The sequence below is a fragment of the Dermacentor albipictus genome, chromosome 4, assembly GCF_038994185.2.
Source record: "Dermacentor albipictus isolate Rhodes 1998 colony chromosome 4, USDA_Dalb.pri_finalv2, whole genome shotgun sequence".
NCBI lineage: Eukaryota > Metazoa > Arthropoda > Arachnida > Ixodida > Ixodidae > Dermacentor > Dermacentor albipictus.
This window is the reverse complement of record NC_091824.1, coordinates 161,198,746-161,216,940: the sequence shown is the minus strand read 5'-3', so window position 1 is coordinate 161,216,940 and position 18,195 is coordinate 161,198,746. Positions and strand designations below refer to the sequence as shown.

General features: G+C 45.5%; 1 protein-coding gene and 1 long non-coding RNA gene across 6 annotated transcripts in view; one reads left to right on the top strand and one right to left on the bottom strand.

The window, feature by feature from the left end:
* LOC135899990 (neprilysin-1-like) overlaps window positions 1-18,195 on the top strand; it is a 702,442-nt gene that overhangs the window by 73,562 nt on the left and 610,685 nt on the right. The gene's annotated exons all lie outside the window — the stretch shown is intronic.
* On the bottom strand, window positions 10,082-13,334 carry LOC135900020 (uncharacterized). The gene is made up of 4 exons (XR_010563772.1): window positions 13,223-13,334; window positions 12,729-12,834; window positions 12,146-12,328; window positions 10,082-10,280 (listed from the first exon to the last, which is right to left on the bottom strand). It is a non-coding gene; the product is annotated as an uncharacterized lncRNA (long non-coding RNA).

Genomic DNA, 18,195 nt, shown 5'->3' with positions numbered 1-18,195 from the left:
TCTCTCCCCCTACTTTCATTCCCTTCCCCTTGTGCAGCGCGGTTGAGGTGTCCTCTGCTGAGAGACAGTTACTGCGCTGCACTTTACCCCAACCTTTCCTTCCCATCAAGAATCTCCTTCTCTCTCTCTCTCTCTCTCTCTCTCTCTCATGCACGTGATATTGAGCCGCGAACGTCTGTTGCCCTAGCGCGCGTTTGCGAAATACGCAGTCACTGCCGAAAAACGCTGCGCCCCTTCCCTCCCTGCCTCCCTCCCACCCTTCATCACATCCGCCCACGGCCTCTCGGGCGACAGAACACGGCGCGTTTCCTCTGAGCTTTCGTATCTTGCGCGCGCCAGATTGAGCCACGATCGTCGGCTTCCCTCGCGCGCTTTTACTCGCACATACAACATACGGTGGGCGGCGACAGTGTTAGCGCCCTGGACTTTATACGGAACATCACGACGACGACGACGTCGACGCCGATGACGACGGCGAAAATGCGCCAGAAGTATCCATATAATTAAATAAAAGAAAGAAACGATGTCTCGGAACTCTCAAGAAACTGCGTCATATTGAAGCTGATTTCCGTGCGAATGACCAAATGAAGTCGTATATGACGTTGAAAACGTGTAGGGATACCTCAGTAAATAAACAGTATAACACGTAGTAGTTGTAAGAACAGGTATCATTGTCAACCGCAATTTTCTGGCCACCTAAAGCCGCACTACAGACGCTATTTGTTCAGTTAATGCTTTCTATGAAAGGTTTTGTTATTGTTTATTAACTGCGACATTGTTGAAAGTTTGGCTACCGAAGAGCCCACTGTTTCAATATGGCAGCTAAACGTAAGCACACATTTACAAAACACTACTCATGAGGACAGTATTATCTTATTAAAAAGGCAAATAATCAGAAGAGTGCAGAGTCTCTTAGAATTAAAGAGCCTCTCTACATACGCTCTAGAAATATACGAAGGTGATGTAAAATGGGAACCCGTACAACTAATGTCTAATGCAGAGCGATCATATGACCTCTGCCAAGCACAAGTAGTCTATGCCGTTGTTGAATGGATCAGCTCAAAGCAAAGTGTATGGGCAGTCGCTAACGTGGAAAGCTTCTCACGAATAACAAATCGAATTGAAAAAGGAACAACACACTAAAGCAGACAAAATGTCAACGGTACGACTAAGTCATGTGAGGCAAAAATAACCTTACTCAAATTTCATTATTCACAAGGTATTATTTACTTATTGAATGTTTTAGGTCACCATCCATAATAACATCGCGCAAGGCTTTACAGCTTCTTTTTTGTGTAAAAACACGACAAAAGATTGAGCAATTTTTTTTCAGATATGGACGCATGTCTGACATGTCAAGACGATCAAGAATACTATTTCTCTCCGCTTCTCGGTTTTCCGCAGAACTATTACGTCAAACTGTTGCCTTTTCTTCAGGTTGTTGATAAGTTCGACATCGGCCTGGCATTTGCTACCCGCCTGGTTAGCTCAGATGGTAGAATGGCTGCCCCGGGAAGGCGGTGGTCCCGGGTTTGAGTTCCGGACCAGGACGAAATTTCTTCAACTGCGAGGCTTTTCTTTCGAGGAACCCATGTGGGTTTACTTTGTAGCAATTGCTACTATTGGGTGGATGTCTCATTTTCCCATTATTTTCCCATAGGTGAGCGTCGCTTGATGCCGAGCGCGTCGGAGCGCGTTGGCCGCGTCCGATTAGGTTGGCTGCGCCAACGCGTCGTTGTTCTCACCGACGTGATGTAATGTTTGCGCCCGCTCATCATCAACTCTCGCCTAGTCACGTGGTATCGCAGTGACGAGGCTCCGAGCGAGAGCAGCTGCGACGTCTCTCCGCAGAGGATCACGTGACGTGACGTCACACCTGCCACACTTGCGATCCGGCGGCTCAGTCATTGCAACGCGATGAATGACCTTGAGATACATGGCGTAGTAGAGCTTTCGCTCTAAAACACATAAGCCTGGCTAAGAATATAGCTACAGAAAAAATACACTTATAGCTTTACAAGGTTCCTGGAAAAAATGTATTGGGTTCTTACTAAATGTATGCTGGTTATGTATGGAGCTGTATGTATGTATGTATAATGTATGGAGCTATGGAAAGAAGAATGATAGGTGTAACGTTAAGGGATAAGAAAAGAGCAGATTGGGTGAGGGAACAAACGCGAGTTAATGACATCTTAGTTGAAATCAAGAAAAAGAAATAGGCATGGGCAGGACATGTAATGAGGAGGGAAGATAACCGATGGTCATTAAGGGTTACGGACTGGATCCCAAGGGAAGGGAAGCGTAGCAGTGGGCGGCAGAAAGTTAGGTGGGCGGATGAGATTAAGAAGTTTGCAGGCATGGCATGGCCACAATTAGTACATGGCCGGGGTCGTTGGAGAAGTATGGGAGAGGCCTTTGCCCTGCAGTGGGCGTAACCAGGCTGATGATGATGATGATGGTATGCTGGTTGACCCCCCATATAACCCGCTGTGGTTGGTTAGTGGCTATGGTGCTGGGCTGCTAAGCACGAGGTCACGGCATCAAATCCCGGTCATGGTGGCCGCATATTGTTGGGCGCGAAGTGCGAAAACACCCATGTACTTAAATTTAGGTAGACGTAAAAGAACCGCAGGTGGTCCAAATTTCCGGAGTCTCCCTTTACGGCGTGCCTCTTAATGAGGTCGCGGTTTTGGGATGCACAACGCCATTATCTTTTCTTGACCCCACTATTCCATTTCCTTCGAATTCCAGATGTCGTATATAGCAAGTTGAATGTACGTAACTCACGTCTGGCGTTCTTATATTACTTGTTATGCGTCTTGTGTAGATACGGACTGTTTTGTGCACTTTAACTCGTTTACGGAATTGTGTGCGTCTCTTAGTGTCCTTTTACTTTCTTCTGTAGGTGTAACCGTGCAGATGTTAGTTACATTTCTTATTAATATTGATAAAAAAAAACGAGGTTAACGGGAAGAAGTCGAGAAAGTATCAGTAATATGAGACATAGGTTGCAAATGGCCACGCAAGGAAGATGCCACAAATGGAGGAAGAAAGGCTAAACAAATTTATTTATTTATTTAAAAATACCTTACAGGCCTCAAAGTGAGGCATTGAGTAAGGGGGGCAGTACATAGAAAATACATTGAATACAAGGCATCTATAAACCGTGTCTTTTTACAACCTACAACCAAAGTACAACTGAGATGAAAAAAGAATTATTTAGATCACGATTCACTAGGGAAAAGAAGAAACATAAAAAACATAATATAATAACAAGGAATAAATCACACAGATTTTTCACTGAAGTCGTGTAATTAATAACAACAGTAATGATGAAAAACAATGACAGAAAAGTTACAGACGCGACATTCCAACGAAACGGTACACATAGCGACATAACAGCAATAATGCGAAAATAAGCTGTAAATATAGTGCAAGTATAGAAAGCATTGTGCGACAAACGTAAAACTTCACTTTTCATTAGTCATGTATTCAGTCAAGGCATCACGGAATGAATCGTAGTTAGATTGGCTTGCAATGCTGTCAGGGAGCGAATTCCATGCTCGAGAACACGATGGCAGGCAGTGGAGCTGATAAGAAGACACATCAGGCGACAAAGGCTAAAAGCCTGCCCGCAATGAAGAGCAACGCGCGCCTCTGCAAACCTTGGGGAGTTAGGCCATCGCTAGTAGCAAAGCGGGCAAACACGAAATCGGCCCTTCGAAAGTACCGAAGGCTTTTTCAGCGGCCTTTTTCCTCCAGTAACACAGTTTCAGCGCTACTTTTCAGTTTCTTCTACTTTTTTTTCTTTCCCCTCTGCATTCGCCATCATTGCACTTTCGAGGAAGAAACACCCTGAGCTCCTGCCAGGCGGGCTGCAACGAACAAGGGTGAAAAAGAAAAGTTGATTTCCCTCATGCCCCATTTTCTTCCACCAGAGTGACTTTTATTGCATCATTGGCAGCCAGAACAAAGCAGGCGGCGCGCCATTTTGCTCTTTGCCGTCGGGGATTCTGCGACAGTCGTTTAAAGTAAAAGGTGAAAGGAAAAGGAAGAATGGAGCAACGAGAACAAAAGTTTAATAAAAAGGATCGTCCGTAGTGGTGCGGAAATGCTTGAAGGGTGAAAAGAATTGGAAGAAAAAAGAGATTTCCGTTACGGATAAGACAGATCTTTTTTTGCAGGTTGCCCAGCATGGTGCCCGCTTTTTATGAAATAAAAAGAAAGAGCAAATAGAATAGAACAGCATTTGCTTAGGGACGTCCTATGTCTTCTACGTTTTGCGTGGGCGAAGTCTGATCATTAGAGATCAATTGCATTATTATTCTTACGCCAAGGCTTTCTGACAAGTAATTGCCGCTAATGTTTGCCAGAAAATCCACTCTCGAGTAACATTGGCCTGTCGTTGCCTATGGAGAGAGCGTCGCCAATTTTGAGGATTGTATGACGGTCTTGTGAATCAGTAAGGTAGTTGATATTGCGGTGAACATATGTCAAAAAAATTTTTAGTATGTGGTGGTAATCATGAGCCTACAAATGACTGCAATATTGTTTTTGAATGTAGTGTTTCTAATACCTATGAAATCAATGGACCCGCTCGCTCTATTATGCCTTCGCAATAATAGGAAGTTCAGAAAAGCATTCTACTATGGCGTCATGTATAGAACTGTTCTTTCTAGGCCTTCAAATCAATCAATCAATCAATCAATCAATCAATCAATCAATCAATCAATCAATCAATCAATCAATTAATCAATTGGTCGGTCTGTCGGTCGGTCGGTCAATTTGCAAAGTGATGTTATCTTAATGAGCGGAATAAAACGCTGTTCATTCGCAAACACAGCGTTAGTGATTCGTTACACATGCGAAATTCAATCATACCCTTCGTACGCGGCGAAACGCTTAAGGCTTCCTTAATGCGCTTACGTCCTTACGAAGTCCTTACGGCGCATTCTATTTCTTGTTCCTGTGCTGAATTCATAATTTCCAATAAACCTGTCTAATCCGAGGCAGAACGGGACGGAGAGCAGTTGTTAACACCAAGTTGGTGACGAACCCGCATTGATCTGCGAAAGGTAGAGGTAGAATTGGAGCTCTTTCACAACGAGTAAATGTGGCTTCGTGACGCAGAATGGCGGTTTCTTTTACGTTTCCCTCTAGTTACCGCGCACGTGTACCCAGAGAGATATAAGAACACATGTCCTCACTGCAATGCATTAGGCACCCTTGGGCACGTCGTAGGAGAGTGCAATTTTTCCATCAACCACCCCCCACCTATGCGATGGGAGATCATGCTGTCCAGCCCCGCCCTGGACGACCAGCTCCGACTGATCCACAGGGGCCAGGCGGCCCTGGAAGCATATGGAGCCCGCGAAGAGGGAGCCACCCCATCAGACGCTTAACGCGTTTCAGTTCATAATGGACCAGTAAAGTTGTTTCTCTCTCTCTCTTGTGCTTGAATGGGAGCACGTGAGAGCGAGTTATCAACTGTCGCGCCAGCAATGCTCTTCTGAACCTTTCTTTCGGCTTACGAAAATCTCTTGCACGAATTTCGCTTCATCAGGCGGCTGATGACCGCACGTTCGAGAGTAAGTCTCGCGGAATGTGATACACTACCTCGAAGTCGCGGAAAATATTCAAGTAATGTTGAGTACTCAAGACCTTATTTTCTGCCAGCTGCCAGGCGTTTGCAAGTACCAACCTTTTTAGTCTAAACTCCTCAAGATCACGACACCAACTTTCCATAGATGAGTCGGAAAGAAACCTGTTCGCAAGTAATGCTTTGAGTCTCACAGCAGTGGTGTCAACAATCCCGAAAGAAGCTCACTTAGAATAGAACGTTAAAATACTTGACCAATAAAAAGAGAAAGAGAGAGAGAGAAATAGTATGGGAAAGGCGGGGAGTTTAACTAGGCCGAGCGATAAAGTGTTTATTACGCTCATTGGCGCAGCATTCTTAGCTGTCTAGTAAACATGGCTAAGTTCTTATAAATCCTAAATGCATTTAAGAGGGTGCAGGCTTCCTTCGCTGTCTCTTAAATTAATGTCCATAATTTTTACAGCTGTCTTTCAGGAGACTGATTATTGCATTTTGTTTATTTACCGCTAAGGGTGTACCTTATCGCGCCATGCCTTCCACAATATTTTGTGTACTGACATACACCATCAGGGTCTATCTCTGTTAGTAATTGCTTCTTCTCACCCATCCAGAACAACCAACCGGCTTCGTAATAAACAACCTGCGTATGTGCGTTGATCCCTGTCCTTACCCTCTCAATTCAGAATCAATGAGCAACTGCCATCAAACACCATAATAAAACATTTCTATTTCTTGAAACACTCCGAGGCATGTAATGCGGGATGAAATAAGCATGCTCATTCCGACAAATTTTCCTCGTATTTACACGCATGTGTAGACGCACCTGGTACTTATCGGCAAGATTTCTTCTCTTCTGTCTAGTTGTTTTTGGTCCAGCGAGCTGGAAAACGCATCTAGGGGCCAAGGCATCAGGGCCTTGTTCTTGCTCTTGGCTCTTATAGGCCGTCACAGCAAACGCAATGCGTGATCGGTGTACAAGTTAGCCTACTGAGAATAACAGAGCCTCTATTGAAATTCACAACACGTTCCTTGCGAAACGTGGCAAGGTGGGAAGAAAAAGAAGCAAAGAGAAAAAGAAGTGTGGCGGAACCCATCTCCCGACGTTAATGTGTTTAGCGTTGAATGAATATAGCGGCACCGTCCAAACTAGTTATGAGAGACATTCACTGCAGCGCGACTTCTCTTTCGCGCTTCTATAAGAAAACTCGGCGCCAACTAACGCCCCCGCCGCGGAGTGTGCGCATAGCCTCCGAAATGCATGGCGCGGCGGAACTTACGAACGCTAAGAAACGCGTCATGCAGCAACAGGGCTTATTTCTCGCGCTTATTTTCGACACTGTTGCGTACTCCAGGGTAGCGTATCGTACTGTTGCCGAGTTGTAGCGACTCCTGTTTATCCAAACGTGACCGACGTTACTATCGGGTATCGTGGCGTTGTCGGCAGGCTGCAGGCGTCCGGTAGACCATGGCGACCAGGCAAGGACGAGACGATTTCTAGTGCAATACTTGCACAGTTTATTCAAAGGTTGATGAAAGATGATGAGAAGACAATGAAGTGTTGAAAAGTACATTTCGGAGCCGCTTAAATAGGCTCTCTAAAATCATGAGAGGAACCTTGCTCCCGTCGATGTCACGTGACAGGAACAGAGTCGGGTTTATGCATGGGCATCCCACCTCCACTTATACCAAGCCGGCAGCAAGGAAAGAGCGGCCCGCCTCCGTATACACCAAGCCGCAGGTCCGGGAATGTAGACGCTTTTCCTTTCTTCTGGGCGACGTTCGTTCGCGGAAAGGGCATATAGTTGCGGAAAGGCGACTGGTCTATTCTCCCAGTTGACGTATTCACGAGCGCGCCTCTGCAGGCGGCAGTCCGTGGTCCTAGGAATAGTAGACAGCTGAACCCTTCTCTTTAGCACGTTGTGGTTCGCAGAAGTTCACCTGCAGAGCTTGACAGTTCGATGAAAGGGTCACTCTAAAGTCGCACACACTCGAAAGGGGCCTGTAAACGCTGCGGGGCTTTCGCCAGACCGGCATACACTCGAGACAACCATGGGGAAATGGGAAGTCACACTTCATTTCAATGAGGCATGGTAAGCGAGAATCCTTTCTTTCGCGGGGTGCTAGACGCCAAATGTAACAACACGCTGCGCCATCTAGTCGCACTGCCGAGAACTCTGCGCGTGGGCTCGAGACAGGAAGCTTGGCGCGACGGTGCCTGCGAACACTGAACGGCACATTGTAGAGCGGCATATTTCCAGTGACACATACCTAGTTAGCCAAGTTGGCGCCAATCGCGCTCATTTAAGAATGGCACACCCCTGATGAAACAAGCCCAGTCACCTAATTTGGCATCAAATACGTTCACTGAAGACCAACGGTGACGGACTGACACATTCCCATGCTCCAAATCAGCGTCAAAGAGTTTCATTGAAGAGCGGTACATATCTAGCCCCGAATCTACAGTAACCCATGTCGGCGTAAAAGAGGTTCCTTTAAGAAGCACGTAGGTACACATTCGCATATATTCCGCGACCCAAGTTGGTCAGATGGTTAGCTTTCGATGCTCATTACAGCAGCCCGATGTTCTAACAACTCGACTACGGACTACCAGTGACCCAGGTGGGCGGGCAAACGATCAGTCAGACACACGGACAGACGGACGGATGGACGGATGGACAGACGGACCCCATAAACTACCCTAAGAATGCGAACGCATTGAAAGTGATAGCATACAAACTGTTTTCTTGTGCCTCCTGGCCACGCACTGTGCGTTGTTAAGCGAGGTTTGTGTTGTTGGGTGGAAACTTAAAGGCTATAAATGAGAAAAAACAAAAAACAAATCCGAGGACACCTAAGGGCAAGTTTTGTGAAGTGTGAATGGGAAAGCATTAAGTCCTTCGAGTTGTGACTCCTCGCGAGAGAGTACGGCCAGTATAACGTAAAACTATTTCATTCTGTTTTTATTCCAAATCCGCCATCACCGCTCGCTCATTGGCCCAAATTTTTCAGACCGCGCCCATTTTGCCCGCCTATCAGGAGCGACGTCAGTGATGTTTACGCATTCATTATGCTTAATTATGCCGAACAAACCCGTCAAAATCGTGGAATAAGTGGCGACTGCCCCGTTCGGTTTGGAATAGAAAATGGCTACCTTCCTGAATGCGTTGGCTGGGGCGGCTCGTCCGCCCGGGCGCGGGAGGAGGGAGCCCGAGGATGCCTTTGACATGCCAGACGACCTGTTTTGGGCGGCACTTTCGCCTGAAAAAAGAAACTGTGCGGTGGCTGTGCGACAAAGTGGCGGAGGAACTCGGAGGCGTGAGAACAACAGCGCTGTCGGTGGAGCAACAGTGTTGTGCGCGTTGCGATTCTACGCAACGGGATGCTTTCAAGCTTCGGTAGGGAGCGAGGAGACGACCGGCATGACCCAGCCTGCGGTCAGTAAGTTTGTGCGACGCGTGGCGGAGGCAATCGTCCACGCCTGGGCGCGCAACAAGTGGGTCCATTTCCCGAGGACGTCGGAGGAGAAGGCGACCGCGAAGGAAGGGTTCCTTCGACGCGGCACCATTCCCGGCGTCATCGGATGCGTGGACGGCAGCCTTATCGCCATCATCGCACCGAATGGCGAGCAAAAGGCAGCATTTATGTGCCGCAAAGGCTACTACGTCCTCAACACAATATTCGTAAGTATCTTAATTTTTGTCTAACTTGCCCGTCATAGCAACGTGTAGCTTCAACGTGTAGCGCGCTCTCGTCAGATCTGCGACGCAGGCATGCGGATCCTCGCCGGCGACGCTCTGTGACCGGGGTCAGACCATGACGCCTACGTCTGGAGAACTACGTGGTTGCGTCATCTGTTCCTGGAGGGACATATGGCTAAGGCCGGAGAGCACCCTTCGGTGAGCAGGGGGAAAAATTTATACAGTTGCAATTCTGGCAGCATGCAGTAAAGCGTGCGCGCGCCGTAAAAGAATATTGAAGCGCGAAGTAGGTTATTAAGTATAGGCGAGATGTAGAAATTTTTGAATGGTATCTGCGAAAAACAGTGACAACAAACCTGCGCTGTATTTTAATCTAATTTTTAATATGTCTGTACAGTACACATGTGTTGTCACATTCTTTTTTACACTGATTGTCATTTGTGAATAAAGACCAAACAACTTGCACAAAGAGCGGCCTTGCTGCAAATAGGGATGCTACTATGTCCCAGCTATTGTTATCAGTGGTCAGAGCTGCGTCAAGTACTCAGCCTATATATTCCTTTATTGCTGCCTTTCTGTAGTAGGTGTATGTTACATGACTCAAGGTTCGCTTATTCAACTTTGTGCAGAATATTTCATACCATTTTTATTATCATGCTCGTGACAGCGGCTACTCCCTGGCTCCTGACTCCGGTCCCAGGCCACCCTACCATGCACACTGCAGAAGGCAGACACAACACTGCACATGCTGCCATGTGGTCCGTAGTAGAGCGGTGCATTGGGCTCCTCAAGAGCCACTTCCGCTGCCTTCAGTGGTACCGCGCCCTCCACAACGAACCAGGCCATGCTGCCAAAATCGTTGCAGCATGTGCCGTGTTGCACAACTTGTGTCTTGATGAAGGTGACGTGTCTGATGTCAGTGATGACAGCAGCAAGAGCAGCAGTGATGATGAAAATGGCAACCCGGCTCCCCACAGAGTTTCCTGAGTGAGGGTAGCACGCATAATTTATATGGAAGGCTGTGCTTCCCGGGACAATGTTATTAGATCATTTGGCACGACTCGGCAGCAGCACCAGCACTACCTTCAAAGGGTGCGAAGGCGGCGGCGTCGACAGCAGCACCGGCAGCAGCATTAAACACGTGCTTGACACTGCAGGTAGATGTTTATTGCTGCTCTCTACACGCCTAACAGAGAGCAGGAACCAATGTGAAGAAATGTGTGCAATACCTGGATAGCATGCTGTTTTCTTGTCGAATCTGCTCAATCATAACCAGCGTTTTCATGTATCCTCTACCAGTGAGCTGTCACTACTGGAGATGATTGCATCATTCCACAGTGACGCTACATGAGGGCCTTTCATTTAGTACCTGTTATAGAACTCTTTGGGTTCATCAGCAGAATGCTTGGATCTTCAACTGTCTTTCATATAACAGCGGTTGCAAAAGCAGCCTGGCAGTGAATGTCAAAATAGTGGCCACATTGATGGCTACGTTACGTATATCACAAACTGTGCTCAACAACAATGGGGACTAGATTTATTGCTACCATAGGTAAGGAACCCTTAAATATCACTAACTATCGCAAGCAACAGGCACTTGGTGTTAAAAAAATCCAATTCAGCCACTTTGCTTTCCGCAGGCACGAAAGGTTTGACATTGCAAACATGACATACATATGGCATGAAAATACAATTTCAATTATCACAGCATTCTAGTTAAGGGCATCTATATGTGTGGTAGAATATGTTGAAGCTAACATGAAAGTGATTGCGTAGTGTACATCTTCCTTGGCAAAAAGAGTGCACATTGAAACATATCAGAAACAGAAAAACAAAAGTAAACAGCACCTAACGAAAATGTTGAAAAAATTTGATATATAATTTATAATGTCTCACTTGGACAAATTTGCACTGGAAGTAAAAATACGCATGAAAAAAATGAACTTGCGAAAAAAAAATATGACGGAGGGACAGAAATGCACGGAAAACAATTATATCATGCTTTAGTGCTATATACAAAAAAAAACTGTACATTCATGTTTCAATGGACATCACAACACTTTCAGTTTTCGCAGCCATGGTCACGCTTGACCTGCACATCATTTCAAAAGGCTGGCTACAACTCGTCACAACATATTGTGAGGACGTGTAGGCATCACCACTAAATGCTGCAGTGGTGATTTGAACAGAAAGATAGGCAACACTTGTACCTGTTAGCACTAAAGGGGGATGTGGGGGTGGGAAAAAAAGACCTGTTCCTCATGGCTGAGGCGGCTCGCGGAGGTCATGCGCCAGGGCAGCCAGGAGCTGGCGCAGCGTGGTCGTGATGAGGCCAGTGGCCTCACGCAAACCGCGCATCTCCGCTGCCAGCTGCTGCTGCGCCACCCGGGACGCCCTCAGCTCTTCCACCAGCTGCTGATGATGGTGCGAAACAAATTCACTTACTTCAGCTACACGCTATGCAATGCAAATGTTTGTTTCGCACTGTTCAGCAAGGGTGCTCGAGGGCAGTGAGATAATATACATATGACATGAGAAATGGCCATGCCAACTGACATGGTCTGTTATGTTAAAAGCATGTTAAACGTAGCGAATCCTACCAAGCCGCCTCTGCCCGTAAGAAGGCAGTGCTGGTGACTAGTTAAATTGATATACAAAAGATGATCACGCTGTGGTGATACATGCAGCAATGGAAATGTTTTGTAAGTCGCTATGTGTTAAAGAACACCTGAAAGGAGATGAATAAACGCGCATGAAGCCAATGAGCCAAATGCCTACAGATGCCTCTCATGTATAATCTGGTTGCAACGTACATTACCATGCGCACTAATCCCCTCTTAAAATTTACCTGGTCAAGTTGTACGTAGCTGCCCATTTTGCTGCAGCAGCAGCTGGTGGAAGTTGGCGGCGTCCGCGTTAGCAGCCTCGACCAGCTGCCCCAGCCGTGCATGCTCATCGGTTGCCCAGCAGGCCGCATCTTCAAGTGGCTGTTGCCGAGGGGGCCCGTGGGGCTGCTGCCGAGTTGATGGTCCTTAAATATACAATCGGTAAACAGGATAAAAAAAAATTGCTCCATCCTGCGTAGAGATTTAACTGGTTCATTGTCAGCTGGAAGCGCAGAAAAATAATCCCAGCCACAAACCGTTCACAAAATGAACAGTAAACTTTCATAAACAAAAAGGCACTACAGTATTATAAAATGCTACACTGATAGGAATTTCAGTTTGTACGCTACAGAAGCTGCCTTACAAATGGTATTAATGGTCGAACAGAAGATTGTTTCATTTTGCAGTGACATTTAGGCAGGCACTTTTTTTTTGCCATGTAAATAATAGAATAGCGCATTATTTCTGTTTAAAAGGTCTTAACAGACACTGCTTTGTTGCTTTGTGTGATGTGCTCGTATTGCAAAAACTGCTAAAGTGCCTTACGTGCAGTGGCACTTGTGCCCGGCTCGGTTACCATCGACATGTGGGCAGCTCCTGGTGGGGCAGGGGGCAGGGGAACAGCAGGACGCTTTTCGTCACTGGAGCTGCCCTGCTGGAACAATAAAGTACAGTAGACTTAATGTGATCAAGTTCCATCAACTATTTGCCATGACCATTTCACTTATAGTTATTTATTTTCTACAGAAAATTCTTTATGCAGCATGTGACATACTAGTGACTTAGAGCTTTGACTACTCGTTACTAATGCTTTACTGATTAACGAGCCATGCAATTAGTCACAAGATGTTTCTTAACAGCATTGCTTTAAAAGCAGTGGGGCAACATTTCCATTTTTGCAAAGTATGGATATCATGTGCTGGCATGTGTGCTGAATTGTAAGAAGACACACAGGGGCACACAACGGCAAAATATTCATCACCACTGAACGCTGTAGCTGCCCCAAAATGGAACACATAGCAAGACAAATTGCTACGCACCTAGACCTCGTCGCCGAAAGAATCCACTGAAGCGGAAGCTGGACCGGTTCTTGCAAGTATACTTCAAGCACACGGCCCTCCAGGCAGCGCAGCTTCCCGCCTCCCGTTTTCCTGCAAATGCATGAACACCGTGAGCTTATACGTTCCGATGTTGTTAGCCGCGGGCTCATCTCTTCTCGGCACCCACCTGCGCCTCAATCTTCCGGCAGTCGTAACAGAGGCGCGCACAATACAGGTGCCAGCGCCGGGCTGTTTTCGCGTTCAGCGCCGCAGCGGCTTCGTCCAACAGAGCTTTTTTCTGAGCAAGCCTCTCGCCATGCATGGGTGCTGCTCAATAAACTCAATGAGCATGGTGGGCTGTGCCACCGAAACTCGCGTGCTTTTCGGCGGAGCCGCCACTTTTTTTTTCTTGCTCACAATTTTCGCCGGACCGTGGTGAATTAATATCAGCAAATTGTACCGTTTTAGATATCACCATGCCGTTAAAACATAATGGTTATATTTATTTATTGTGTTGTTGTTTCACCACGCCATAAGTGTTACGTTAAATTAAACACAATTGAGTAGCCAAAAAAATGCTTTTCTCGTGCAAGTTATATCAAGCAGAAGTATCTGTACCGCCCGCAGGTGGAATCTACCACTGCGCAACAGTGTGTGGAAGAAAAAAAAATGAGCCTGTCTAACCTAGCATGAGGGAATGGGTATACGCGTCTTTGTAACTGGTAGTGTGTGCCAACACAAGCAATAAACTTCAGGCAATTACGAACGGATTCTTACAGAAACCCCAGACTCTTGCACGCCATGTATCCAGACATGTACACTATAAACAGATGTACATCGTGTGACGAGGTTGCCACACTTAATCACATCTTATGGGAGTGTCGAGACTTAACAAACAAGTCGCGCAGCGCCGACCTCTCCGTCTCTTCCACCGCCAGCCTCCGCTCGCGCTGGAAGACCGCACTGCTCAGCTCGAACTTGACAGCACTACTCTGGGCCGTCCAGCGAGCCGAGGAAGCCGCTTCGAGACAAGATCTCGGAACCGCGTCCGCGGCGGGTGCCCAGAATCACTAAAAAGACGCCGGACTCGAATCTTGTTGATTTGAAAATAAAAGTTTACACACACACACTCTCTCTTTTTCTCCATCTGTCTGTCTGTCTGTCTGTCTGTCTGTCTGTCTGTCTGTCTGCCTGTCTGTCTGTCTGTCTGTCAGTCTGTCTGTCTGCCTGTCTGTCTTCCTGTCTTCCTGTCTGTCTGTATCTATCTATCTATCTATCTATCTATCTATCTATCTATCTATCTATCTATCTATCTATCTATCTATCTATCTATCTATCTATCTATCTATCTATCTATCTATCTATCTATCTATCTATCTATCTATCTATCCATCTATCCATCTATCCATCTATCCATCTATCTATCTATCTATCTATCTATCTATCTATCTATCTATCTATCTATCTATCTATCTATCTATCTATCTATCTATCTATCTATCTATCTATCTATCTCTTACAGACCACCTTCGATTTAAAGCAGGACCTACATTCGGAGATAGTTACGATCGTTGATACAAAACGTTTACTTACCAGCTATCTGTGGAGATGTACGGCCTTCCAACCTTCATCGATTCTTCCGTATCCTATGTGAATGAAAGCAAAAGTAAACACCATGCGATCACCGCAGGAGTTCAGATGCTACTGCTTAGTCATTAAGCCCAAGAAAGAAGGATGTGTTTACTCATCGAGCACTAGGCTTTCACAGTCTCCATGATGTTCACAGCTTCCAAAATTCTTCTCGGACGAAAGTACATCGCGGACGCCAAGATTTCATGTAATCGGGCAACATTACGGGCAAAAATACACCAAGTGCGGCCCACAGAAGCGATAAGCTGTTTCCCGTAGGCGCCATCTTACGTGTGCGTAGCGAAATGGATTGGATGCGGAATTGGCGCATGTGTGGCTATGACTTTCTATCTCGAAAAATGAAAATATTTGTGCTTACTTTCAAGCGCGCTTCAACTTATCTTGCGTAAAAAGATTATAAAAGAATTTTACTCTCAGCGACATACAATTGTTCTTTTATTAGGCGTCTATACATAAATTGTAGTCGCTATACGGTCCCTTAATTTTTTGCAAGTTAAAACAAGCAAAACATGCTTCTAGCAACGATGGAGGCTGCTGATTGGGCAGATTGAAAAACGTCGCAGGTTCCCGCCCACATAGCATAAACAGCCGCGTCATTTTGACGTCCGGAGTTTGGAATACTTTTCGTTTGGAATAGAGTTACGTTATCGCGCCCCAGGAAGGCAGCCATTTTCTATTCCAAACGGAACGGGGCAGTCGCCAGTTATTCCACGATTTTGCCGGGTTTGTTCGGCATAATTGAGCATGATGAGTACGTAAACGTCCCTTTGACGTGTCGGTTTCTGAGCATACCTGACGTCGCTTGACAGGCAGGCAAAATGGGCGTGGCCTGAAAAATTTGGGCCAATGAGCGAGCGGTAATGATGGATTTGGAATAAAAACAGAATGGATTAGTTTCATGTTATACCGGCGCTGATGCGCTATTGCAGCAGGGGGTGCTTCCTTTCGTACGCTCTGCTCCGTCGAGGTGCGCTCGTGACGTGGCGTCGCAGCCAAAGGGAGTTTAGGTGCTGTTTTCGCTTGTCCAGACGGCGGCTGTTTGATGCTTTCCCATCAAAACTGAACACAGCTTGGGTCCACTCTACACCTAATACGCAACACTTACCTTGGCACCCACCAAACCGTCTACAAGAATTCATCTTTCTTCCAGAGTTCTTTTTTTTTTGTCGCTCGTACCTTACGCATACCTCAGAGCTATGCGAAGTTGAATAAGTAGCAAGAAGAGCTACTTATCAACAGAAGCAAGAAGAGTTCATCGAGCTTGTCGTTGCCCATAATCGGCTCATATTAACTCACTGTACTTCAGCGTTCCTAGACATTGCCGAGTTTTGAGGAGCCTGCTATGCAAATTTTCACGAGCGGGGATTTACGTGACCCTGAAATAATCCAGGTTTGAGAAAGTTGACTGAAAACTTTCAGCTTACTGGGGCACAACCGGCAGGCTTAGCGCGGCGTTCGAGCTAAGATCGGCCGTTTCATCCGCATTAGGGGGCTTAAACTCGGGATATGTTTCCGTTCTGCACCACGCTCTCGCTCTCGCGGAAAACAACTCCGCAACTGCCTGTCCGACGCGGGTTCGTGCAAAGCCGTTGCGGGGATTACGTGCAAACTTGCTGCACTTTGTTCTTATTTTCGGTCTGCAAAGTATGTGATGTAAAGCTGCCGCATTCGTTTTCTTAACACAAGAGAGAAAATAATGACAAAGAATAAAATAAAGGGAGTAGTAATATGTGGTTAGCTCCGCTGGTCATCGTAGCTTCACTGGTCATCCTCTTTCACAGAGTGGAAGGGCACTGAGTTTTTTATTCGTTATTAGCCAGGGGATGACACTATGCATATTTAGTCAAGTGTCTTATTTCAGCAGCTCTTTTCTACAAAAACAGAGGAATGCTAGGACAAACACAAACTCAGGCAAAGCTGAAGCTTCTCAGGGTGCTTGCCCCATTATTTGGCAGAAAGAAGTGACTTGGGAAAATACATTAGAATCAATAAGAAAAGAAAATATTTAAACATTTTATATGGTTACGTCAAAAATATTTAAAAAACGAAAATCACATCATATAATATGCTTGAAAAGGTTTAGAACGCTGTTCTGTTATAGCCCGTAGATCCATCCATAGCCATCAACAGTAGCCCCCAGAACAGTAGCCTACAAAAAACGCAAAGCACATGATGTAACATACCGTACCCTGAAGATACTCTTAAATCTTATTACAGAAGCAATGACAGTGAATGTTTACAAAGAAAGCTAAAAAAAGGGACAGCATAAGTTTTTCAATTCGAAGTAATTATCTATTCAAAGTTACAATTCGACGAACGGTCCATATATGTTTAAGAGCACCAGCGGTTTAGTCAATCAGTCATCCATTTCTCGCGGATTATTTATTTACATTGCCATTTTCCAGATCCCCTCAAAAGAGTATCTACACGCGATTTTAGCCTTTTTCTTCCATGGCGTGCTCTTGAAAAGGGATTCAGCCAAGTGCTTCTTTTTCTTAGTGTATAAGGTACGTCGGAGGGTTGTGCTAATGTACATAACGAAAGATTATTTCGTTTCGCTCAAGAATATTTTTGTATTTTAATAGTACATTGGTAATGTATTAGTTGTAAAGGAAGTACGCAATATCTTAAAAACAGTTCCTTCGTATGCGCATCGTCTACTACATTCGCTATGCGACGCAGTGCTCTTTCCTGCAGAGTACACATCTTCTGAATGTTCCTATATGACGCAGTTCCCCACATAAGAGCACAGTAATCATTGTGAGGTGCAAAGAGAACGCTATTAAGCAACACTTTAATCTTGTCCGTCAGAACATGACGAAGCCTAGAAAGCCCCCCACATGCTCGTGGTTGGCTGGCACAGCTCAAGTGTTCGGTGAAGATTACTCCTACTGTCTTAAGCTCACTCACGAGACCAATGTTTTTCACTGCTTACATAGAAATATCAAGTGAAGGGTTAACTGTACTTTGGAAACGTGTGAATGAAACTGATTTTGCTGCGTGGCATTACTTTCTAATGAATACTAACTTTAGAATTTCTTGCATATATATATATATATATATATATATATATATATATATATATATATATATATATATATATATATATATATATATATATATAATGTGTGTGTGTTTGTGTGTGAAAAATAATATAGATCCTACTATGCTTCCTAGGGAGACCCCTGCCGCAATAACTTATAGAGGAATAGTGATTTCTGATTACTACTGCCTGTTTTTAATGATTTCAGTGCTATTGTAGACGACAAAGAGCTACACCATGAAACCAATAAAATTTAAATTTAGCAAACAAGGTTCGATGA